General features: G+C 42.2%; 1 pseudogene; it reads left to right on the top strand.

The window, feature by feature from the left end:
• The first annotated feature begins 1,455 nt into the window (after positions 1-1,455).
• Positions 1,456-8,490, top strand: LOC128061173 (thiamine transporter 2-like; annotated as a pseudogene).
• Positions 8,491-10,757: the final 2,267 nt, after the last annotated feature.

Genomic DNA, 10,757 nt, shown 5'->3' with positions numbered 1-10,757 from the left:
AAGCCAACCCCCTCATGTCGTATTCTGTCCACTATACCTTCCTCTTAAGGAAACTGAAATAATCACATGTTACTGATCCTTGGAAGAAAAGTTATGACCAACCTAGATAGTATATTCAAAAGCAGAAACATTACTTGCCGACTAAGTTCCTTCTAGTCAAGGCTATGGTTTTTCCAGTGGTCATGTATGGATGTGAGAGTTGGACTGTGAAGAAGGCTGAGCGCTGAAGAATTGATGCTTTTGAACTGTGGTGTTGGAGAAGACTCTTGAGGGTCCCTTGGACTGCAAGGAGATCCAACCAGTCCATTCTGAAGGAGATCAACCCTGGGATTTCTTTGGAAGAAATGATGCTAAAGCTGAAGCTCCAGTACTTTGGCCACCTCATGCGAAGAGTTGACTCATTGGAAAAGATGCTGGGAGGGGTTGGGGGCAGGAGGAGAAGGGGATGACCCAGGATGAGATGGCTGGATGGCATCACAGACTCGATGGACGTGAATCTGAGTGAACTCCAGGAGATGGTGATGGACAGGGAGGCCCGGCGTGCTGCGATTCATGGGGTCGCAGAGTCAGACACGACTGAGCGACTGAACTGAACTGAACTGATGGGCTCAGGTAATTTTGCTGATACAGCCAGTGTTCCTTGGGAAACTGTGACCCAAACTGACTTAAGCAAATGACTGACTGAGCAGTCTCTCATGGCTCCTCCGGTACAGCCAAGTGAAATAAGGCCAAGAATGTGGAAGAGCAAGACACACCAGTAAATTTCTTTATTTGACTCTCAGCCTTGAAATATCATTTGTTTTATAGTTGCCTGATTACTATGATGGTATCTCAGTTTGGTCTGGGCATTTACACTGATGCAGATCAAAGGTGAAGGTGCTCAGGTTCTTCCAGGACTGAAACATCCTTTTTACCCTCATGGTTCTGACTTTGAAGAAGAGTAAATGACTAAGTGCTCACAGGCAGCAGTACCTGAGCATGAATTGCCCTGGAACTACCACGCGGTGTGAGAGATGAATGAATGTACGCATGGTGACCTCTTTTCCCAGCCTCCACAGCTTATGCAGATCAAATCACATGTTAAAATGTAAGAAGCACTTAAAGACTACGGGCAATAGCTGCTCTTTCCTTACACTTGGAGGAACGAATCCACATGTCATAAACGTCTATTATCTTTGCAGTTTGTTTCCTCAAATTTCAGTTGTCTTTTGTTTTTCATTCTACTATCAGAAAAGCATGTAAAGTATCAAAGTGGACCCCCTTGGTCAGAGGCCAACCGATGTGTCCTCAGATTGATACATGCCATATGCTAATGTCACGATGCATTTCTCTTCCTGGAACTTTGTCCTCACATCCTGTCCATTTAATCTTGTAGATCACAAAAGACATCTTTCACTTTGAATTTTTTTTGTCAAGTAGGGGAGTCTTTCGTTTTGAACACACTTTTGTCTGGCATTGCCGCTCCTGATGTTTTTCCTCACTTATTATGTCTATTACAAGCCAGTCATCCTCCAGGGAATTAGCTTCATCATTTGCTGGCTGCTGCTCTTGTTTGGCCAAGGAGTCAGGACCATGCAGGTGCTGGAATTCTTCTATGGGATGGTCACCGCCACCGAGGTGGCCTACTATGCCTACATTTACAGCGTGGTCAGCCCGGAGCACTACCAGAAGGTGAGCGGCTACTGCAGGATGTCACGCTGGTGGCCTACACGGCGGCCTCTGCGCTGGCCCAGCTCTTGGTATCCCTGGCCGGCCAGTCCTACTTTTACCTCAACGTCATATCCTTGGCCTCTGTCTCCGTGGCCTTCTTCTTCTCACTTTTCCTACCCATGCCTAAGAAGAGTGTGTTTTTTCATGCAAAACCCAGTAAAGAAGCTCCCTCATAGCCACCAGGTGTGAAATGAAAATACTTCCTGTCATATCAACAAACAAGAAATGTCACAGCCATCAGTGATTTCTGGCCTCCAAATGTGAATGAGGCCTCCCCAAACTGAGATCCAGTGCATGCTGCCACCTTGCTGAGGAGCAGCTGAGGAGCTAGGGGAATGCAAGAAGCAAGGTGAACAAGGAAACAGATTGGCCCCAGAGAGCTGAGGTGCCTATGAAAGGAATGGAAACAGTGAGCCCAGAGGCTTGCATCTTCCCATACATACCATGCTAAATTCCTTAACTTGATACCTGATCTTTGATGTTCAGACTGCCCAATCCGTTTGTTGCAAACTTGTGTACAGCCTGATTTCCCTCCTGCCTCCTTGGAGCAGTTTCCTCAGAGCTACTGAGATGCTATCTCCCAGGCCCGGAGTCCTAAACACTCTCACCAAATAGAATAACTACTTTCAGGCTGTGACTATATCATTTAGTTGACACAGGAAAGGATGCTGTCCCAGAGGAACATCAAAAAGATCACAAAGCAGCGGGGAAAGAAGTATTCATGATTTAAGGAACCCCGATGGTGGCCAGGTAACCGACCCAAAGCCATAAAATGTAGCTCTGAGCGTGTCCACAGAAGTTCTGAGACTTGAATGAGTGTTACTCCTTTATTCATCATTTTTACTGGTCCCAATCCGGTACACTTTCTCCATAGCAGGTTTTAACCAGGTTTTGAATTATGTTCAAATCCTGTGAGACTACAAGGCACCATCTCAGAGTTCCATGATACAATATAGAACAATAGAAGCCCTTACAAGCTATGGGGGTAAGCATAGTTTATCTTTGTGGCTATGTATAGTTATCCTATTTAATTATCCTATACATACCCCCAAAGATAAACTATACTTACCCCCCACAGTTTGCAAAAGCTTCTACACTCCATTATATATTATGGAACTCTGGGAGGTTGATATAGTCAAAGCTATGGTTTTTCCAGTAGTCATTTATGGATGTGAGAGCTGGACAATAAAAAAGGCTGAGCGCCAAAGAATTGATGCCTTTGAATTGTGGTGCTGGAGAAGACTATTAAGAGTCCCTTAATAGTCCCCAAGATCAAACCATTCAACCCTTAAGGAAATCAATCCTGAATATTCATTGGAAAGACTGATGCTGAAGCTCAAGCTCCAGTACTTTGGCCACCTGATGCGAAGAACTGATTCATTCGAAAAGACACTGATGCTGGAAAAGATTGAAGGCAGGAGGAGAAGGGGACAACAGAGAATGAGATGGTTGGTTGGCATCACCAACTCAATGAACATGAGTTTGAACAAACTCCAAGAGATGGTAAAGGACAGGACAGCCTGGCATGCTGCAGTCCATGGGGTCGTGAAGAGTTGGACATGATTGAGTGACTGAACAACAATCAATGTGCAAGAAATGTCTTCTTTCAAATTGTATTCTTGGATAATCTTGTAGTGATTTCAACAATGAATACCAGCTACTTTGGAAAATAAAAGAGTTTTGTCACAAAATGTAAAAGAGACAAGGAATATAACAAAATGTTTTGTTGAAGCTATATATGAGTATCACTCATCTCTAAAAACAGGGGCTGCAAATTGGTGTCCCACGGGTCAAACACCATTTGACCACGGAAAGTTAAATAGTTCAAGGACAGACCGTCAAAACTCTTTCCTCTCTTTAACCTTTTAGTAGCTCTAATCTTTAATCTGTGATTTGCAAACCATTAATATGAGGTGGCAAATGATGGCCAATGGGCTACCATAGCTAACAGTTTTTACACCTTTAAAACATTGTAAGGGGGAGAGGGGACTTCCCTAGTAGTCCAGTGGTTGAGAATTCTCCTTTCAATTCAAGGGACAGGAGTTCGATCTCTGGTCAGGGAACTGAGATCCCACAACTACTGAGCCTGTGTGCCACAGCTAGGGAAGCCTGCTCATTGCAAACAAAGAAGAGCCTACAAGGAGAGATCCGGCATGCTACAAGTAAGACCTGACACAGATTAATTAATTAAAATAATAAAACATTGTAAGGGAGAAAAAAGAATATATGACAAGGGTTGTGAAAATAAATAGATCCCATCTAATAGCCAAGTAAAAACAAAGAAAGATATGTGGCCCACAAGCTTGAAATACATACTATCTGGCACTTTACAACAGACAGATCTTAAAATCAAGTTAGGGGATCTCTAATCAGAATAGAATAGACTAGAGCATATCGACTTATAAGGATGAATTCTGTATTGTGACAATTCAGTTTACAAATGCACATGAACTAACGTGTAAAATATATTTCTTCCTCAGACTATAGTCCAAGAAGTTTGGAAGTTTACTGCTCTAGGATCTATCTTATCATTTCAAAGATTCCCAGTTGAGACAACTGAAATAATTGTATCTTTCCCTCACTATACATTTAGGGATTTGCCGAAGTTTTTGCCCTCTATTAAGACTATTTTCCACACCCAGCTATCCCCTTCCCTACCATATCCTGATATATGCTAGAATAAAAGTGAATCCAGCCTGGATTCTAATAAACTTCCATCCAGTCTCCTCTCCACAATCAAGTTATTGTGTTATCCCATATACTTGTCTCACCGGCCTTTCATTCATATAATACTTCTACTCAATTGTCATTAGTAAGAACAAGGACACAGTGCCCTTAGCAAATAAACAGTAATCCTTGATTTTTGGTGAAAATGGCAGCAGAGGACAAACAGCATTCTAGAAAGGCTCAGGCCCTTCAAGAGGACATGGTGAATCTGAGTGTTTACAGCTTTTCCTTGAGTTGTCTGATATATGCCTGTTTCATCCTTATTTACTACAGACAGATTTCTGACATTGCGTCTTGTCCAGTAGAAAGAAGCCAGGGAGAACAAGTGGCCTGGAGAAGCCTTGGGAAGGTCTCTAGTGGGTGGAGGGCCTCCAGCTTCTGTTACTGGAGTGGGTATTACCTTCCACCCCTCCTGAGCTTTTCATTTTAGCAAAACTTCCCTCCCAGCTGAGAAGCTATGGTCTTTGGTGGTTTTAGATGTGTATCCAGACACCCTTCCTTGTTCCTAGAACATATTGTGAAATTTGAAACACTTTTCCGGAAGGAGTAGTGTGCAGAGAGAGAGGGAAGGTGGGCTGATGCAGGAGTTAATATCCTACAGTCTGGGCAGAACCCAAAGCCAGCTTTGAAATTAGCCCAACAATGCACACGGACCTTCCTGAAGAAACAAAGCCTTCATATCAAATAAGACTTTGAAGATACTTGTTTTTGAAGTTGGGGTGTTCCACACCCACTTATTTATTGAGCATTTCAGGGTCCATTGTTGAGCTCATATTCTTCTCATTTCCCTTTCTGGAAATTCTATTTTGACTCCTAGAAAACTGTTCTGGTTGGTTCTCCTCCACGTATTTCCTCTGTAAGTACTTGGTCCTGGGGAGAAGCAGGGAAAAAAATTGTCTTCTCTCCAGGTAATGTACCCTTACTTAGGCCATGTGTACAAAAGATAAAATTCTCGTAAAATGTACTATTTATAAGCCCCTTAAACACAGTCTTTATAGTCTCTTGGTAATAGGGAAGACCTTACTTCAGTTCAGTTCAGTCGCTCAGTCGCGTCCAACTCTTTGTGACCCGATGAATTGCAGCTCGCCAGGCCTCCCTGTCCATCACCAACAGAGTTCACTCAAACTCACATCCATTGAGTTGGTGATGCCATCCAGCCATCTCATCCTCTGTCGTCCCTTCTCCTCCTGTCCCCAATCCCTCCCAGACCTTACTTAGTGTCAAATTTTTAGGCAAAACAAAGTAAAGTAGGATTGGGTTGCTGACTTAAAGATGCATGTAAAGTAAACCACACCTTTAAGAAAGAAAGCCTTCCCTGGTGTCTCAGATGGTAAGAATCACCTGCAATGCAGGAGACCCAGGTTTGATCCCTGGGTCAGGAAGACTCCCTGGAGAAGGGAATGACAACCAACTCCAGTATTCTTGCCTAGAGAATCCCACGGACAGTGGAGCCTGGTGGGCTACAGTCCATGGAGTTCCCAAGTCATGACTGAATGACTAACACTTGAAGAAAGCAAGCTGAGAGTAGTAAGAAATTTGACAATTGACTACTTGGCTCCCAGCGCATTGTGGGAACACACTGGAAAGACATCTGTATAATGTATATTATAAAATATAACTCTCCTAAGGATGTGTCCTGTGGCCACATGTGTTTCCAAGCACTCCATTAGTTGGGCAAGGGCTTGGGTCAGGGTTTCTCATCCTCACACTATTGACATTTTGAGAGGGGATAATTCTTTGTCATGGGGCAGGGGGAGGTGGGGGAACGGATCCTGTCCTGTACATTGTAGGATGTTCAGCACATTCTGCAGTCTCCAGCCCACTAAATCCCACTAGCAACTCCCTCCTCCAGTCACGACAACAAAAAATGTCTTCAAATATGGCCATCTTTCCCCTGGAGGCAAAAACAATCCTGGTGATAACCATTTGGTTAGGGTTAGGTTCCATTTGAGTTAGGGTCAGAACTTTTACAATCTTTATCACAAACTATTAAAACTATAGATTTATTACTACATGGTATCACTTATATGGGGCTTTGCAGGTGGCACTAGTGGTAAAGAACCTGCCTGCCAGTGCAGAAAACCTAAGAGACACAGGTTCAACCCCTGAGGGGGTGGGAAAAATCCCTTGGAGAAGGAATGGCAACCCACATCAGTATTCTTGCCTGGAAAATCCCATGGACAGAGGAACCTGGCAGGCTACAGTCCCTAGGGTCTCACAGAGTGGAATATGACTGAAGCAACTTAGCACACATGCACACATCACCATCAAAAATGTGACATGTTATCTATGAAACAGAGACAGACACACGGTCATAAAGAACAGACTTGTGGTTGCCAAGGGGGAGAGGAGGTGGGGAAGGGATGGATTGGAAGTTTGAAATTAGTAGATGCAGACTATTATATATAGATTGGATAAACGACAAAGTCCTGTTCTATAGCACAGGGAACTGTATTCAATATCCTGTGATAAACCATAATGGAAAAGAATATGAAAAGTAATACATATATATGTATAACTGAGTCACTTTGCTGTACAGCAGAAAGGAACACATTGTAAATCAACTATAATAGATTTCTTTAAAAACTACTAATTTGTCTCATTTTCCCGGTAAGTTATATGATTTTCAAGAGCAAGAGTCAGCCCTGTAAAGATCCAGCGGGGTGGGATGGGGGTGGGAGGAAAGCACAAGAGGGAGGGGATATGTGTATAGCTATGGCTGATTCCCATTGTTGTACAGCAGAAACCAACAAAACATTGTAAAGCAATTATCCTCCAATAAAAAATAATTTTATTTTTTTAGAAAAAAAGAGCCAGGGTCCATAGTTTAGCACCACAATTTCCCACAGAGAAGCTCAGAAATTCTTGGTGGGCAAATAAGTGAATGAATGAGGAAGTGAAGGAATAAAGAAGAGATGAGCAAACGCACAAGTGGGGAAGAAGTGTGTAGAGAGAATTCTGGAAGAGAAGTTTGGTATCTGTCGGGGATCTTGAAGGAATATTTTAAATGATATTTCCGAGACAAATAGAACCAAATAGAGAAAAATAGAACCAAGGGCAAAGAGAGAGGTCATACTTGCTAGAGCATCACCACATGGCACGAAGGAATGGTGTGCTGGAATGAGCTGAGACTTCAGTTGAGAAACTTGGCACCTCACTGGATCACGTTGTAACTGTCCATTTCTTACCTATTGCTTTTTCTTGACCAAACTTTAATCCGGCTCCTCTCTTTCCTGCAGGTCCCTACAGCCTGCATGCCCACAACCCTGAACAATGATGAAAAAATGTGGACCGCGCCCAAACCCTCCGCCACGGCCTGCCCCTCCTTCTCAGCTTCTCCCGGGAATTGGCTGACCACAGCGGGACACCTTCCTGTCAGACTCCACCGGTCACTTCCCCTGGCTTGTCCAGCGTCCCCTCCAAAGTTCTGCCGACCTCTGCTTGCCCATAGCAAAGGATTATCTTTGAAAAGAAACCCCCTTTTCAGATTGATTTTAAGACACTTGCAGATTCCAATAATCGCAGCAATTCTCCCAATTCCAGTAGTCTTTCTCATCAATAAGGCTCTCCCTGTAGAAGTCTGGATTTGCTTTTGACACCAGATTTCTAGCCTGAGTTTAACGTCTAGCAAAGAGAAGAGAAGAGGAGAAAAAAAATGGCTTCTATGGGTCCTTTCCAGTCTATGATTTATGGAGACCCGAATTTAGGTGGTCTATTTCAAATGTTAAGAGAAAAAAGCTATGTGCAGTTCACAGAGTTGGATCAAGTGATTTTTCATTCAAAGTTCACAAGTCAACCTTATGTACCATAGCCTAGAAACGCTTCAGTGCTTACACAGTTTGAATTTTGGCAAAATGGTGCACTACTTTATTATGCAGAGAATAATGAGGTGACTGTTGTTTCCTCTCTCTTCAGGGGCAGAGGGCAGTGGGCCACACGAGTGTCAACTGAAATCTTCTGGGAGAGTGGGCTTTGGGAATCCCTCTGCAGCTGATGCAGGTGCTCTTTTTCTCAACCACAGCTAATATTCGGGTGTGCTCCGCTGGTCTATAACATTCAAGTTACAAGCTTCTTATAACTAGCAGCTTAGGTATTTATCATTTCTTTATTTAACTGTGTAAATCTGAAGCAACAAAATACATTTCTTTCTTTTTTCGTCCAGTTTCTCTGCATAGCATTTTGCATTATTTATATATAATGCTTCACATAAGAGACGATGGAACTATATTCCTATTTTTAACCAACTTTCTCTTGGGACTTACTGTTAATTAGGCAAGAAAATTCAGAGTTCTCACAGTTAATAAACAGGGACATACATTTTCAGGTTTTGATTTTTTATCATTTTGGTATTCTATTTATTTATTTGACAGAATGCTTTTATTGATTTTTTTTTCTTTCATAGAGCTCCCCCATTTTTCTGGTAAGAACACTTAACATGAAGTCTGTCCTCTTAACAGATTTTTCAGTATACAATACAGCATGGTTACCTATAAGTACAATGTTGTACATCTGCTCTCTAGAACTTTATTCATGTTGCGTTACTGAAATATACACATTTATATTACAGTTCCTCATTTAAATGTACAGTTTAAATCCCCAGTTTAAATATACAGTTCTTCATTTTCCTCTCTACCCAGCCCTTGGAAACCACCATTCTTTGCTTCCATGAGTTTGATACAATGGAATATATCAGAATAATGGAATCAGGCAGCATTTGTCCTGCTGTCACTGTGGTGTAATGTCATACAGGTTCATCCATGTCATCCTATATTGCAGAATTTCTCTTTTTAAAGGCTGAATAATAGTCCATTGTGTGTATATACCTCATATTCTTTATCCATTAATCCTTCAGTGGACATGTAGGTGGTTCCCATATCTTGGTTTATGTGAATAGTGCTACAATGAATATGGCAATGCTCACAGCTCTTCAAGACCCAATCTCTGCAACTACATTCACATCTAATGGTTATTTTAACTTCTAAGCAAATTTTAAAATGAACTTAACAAGTGTAGGGTATTAAGTGTATCTCTAATGCACAGGGTTAGTGTTCAGGTTTGGAAGAAAGTCTGAAAGTCATTGACCATGTTTTCAACCATCATGTAATATAAGAAGTTCACATAAAATAATTGTGTTTCTTCTATAAAAAATATATTACTTCCTATTTCCTTTTCACAATACAAAAACTGATAAATTTCATTCAATATCAGACAAAGTAGTTCAGTTCAGTTCAGTCAGTCCAGTTCAGTTACTCAGTCATGTCCGACTCTTTGCGACCCCATGAACTGCAGCACACCAGGCCTCCCTGTCCATCACCGACTCCTGGATTCCATCCAAGCAGTTATCTAGTACCAATTACTTATTCTCTGGTACAGTGTGAGCCCTGGGAGGGTAGAGTCAAGCTTCTGCATGATTATATACCTGGTGTTTACCCTGGTTCTTGCTCCACAGTGAGTACTTGACTAGCATTTCTAGAGGAAAAAAAAGAATAAATACAACATTAAAAAATAAAAGTTTGGGCTATTGAATTTTCAAACATTCTATTTTCATATAAGCACAAATTAGTGTTCTTATTACTTTCCTTGAAGTTACAGGGTAAATTGGTAAATGCCAATCTCATGATTCCATAATACATGGGACATAACCAAATGACAATTCAAGGTGATTCTATCTTTTAAAGTATCAGTTAAGTTCAGTTCAGCCACTCAGTCGTGTCGACTCTTTGCGACCCCATGAATTGCAGCATGCCAGGCCTCCCTGTCCATCACCAACTCCCGGAGTTCACTCAGACTCACGTCCATCAACTCAGTGATGCCATCCAGTCATCTCATCCTCGGTTGTCCCCTTCTCCTCCTGCCCCCAATCCCTCCCAGCATCAGAGTCTTTTCCAATGAGTCAACTCTTCACATGAGGTGGCCAAAGTACTGGAGTTTCAGCTTTAGCATCATTCCCTCCAAAGAAATCCCAGGGCTGATCTCTTTCAGAATGGACTGGTTGGATCTCCTTGCAGTCCAAGGGACTCTCAAGAGTCTTCTCCAACATCACAGTTCAAAAGCATCAATTCTTCAGCGCTCAGCTTTCTTCACAGTCCAACTCTCACATCCATACATGACCACTGGAAAAACCATAGCCTTGACTAGATGGACCTTAGTCGGCAAAGTAATGTCTCTGCTTTTCAATATGCTGTCTAGGTTGGTCATAACTTTTCTTCCAAGGAGTAAGCGTCTTTTAATTTCATGGCTGCAGTCACCATCTGCAGTGATTTGGGAGCCCCCCAAAATAAAGTCTGACACTGTTTCCACTGTTTCCCCATCTATTTCCC

This window comes from Budorcas taxicolor, chromosome 2 (assembly GCF_023091745.1).
Source record: "Budorcas taxicolor isolate Tak-1 chromosome 2, Takin1.1, whole genome shotgun sequence".
In the NCBI taxonomy this organism is placed as follows: domain Eukaryota; kingdom Metazoa; phylum Chordata; class Mammalia; order Artiodactyla; family Bovidae; genus Budorcas; species Budorcas taxicolor.
This window is presented reverse-complemented; position numbering and strand designations above follow the sequence as displayed.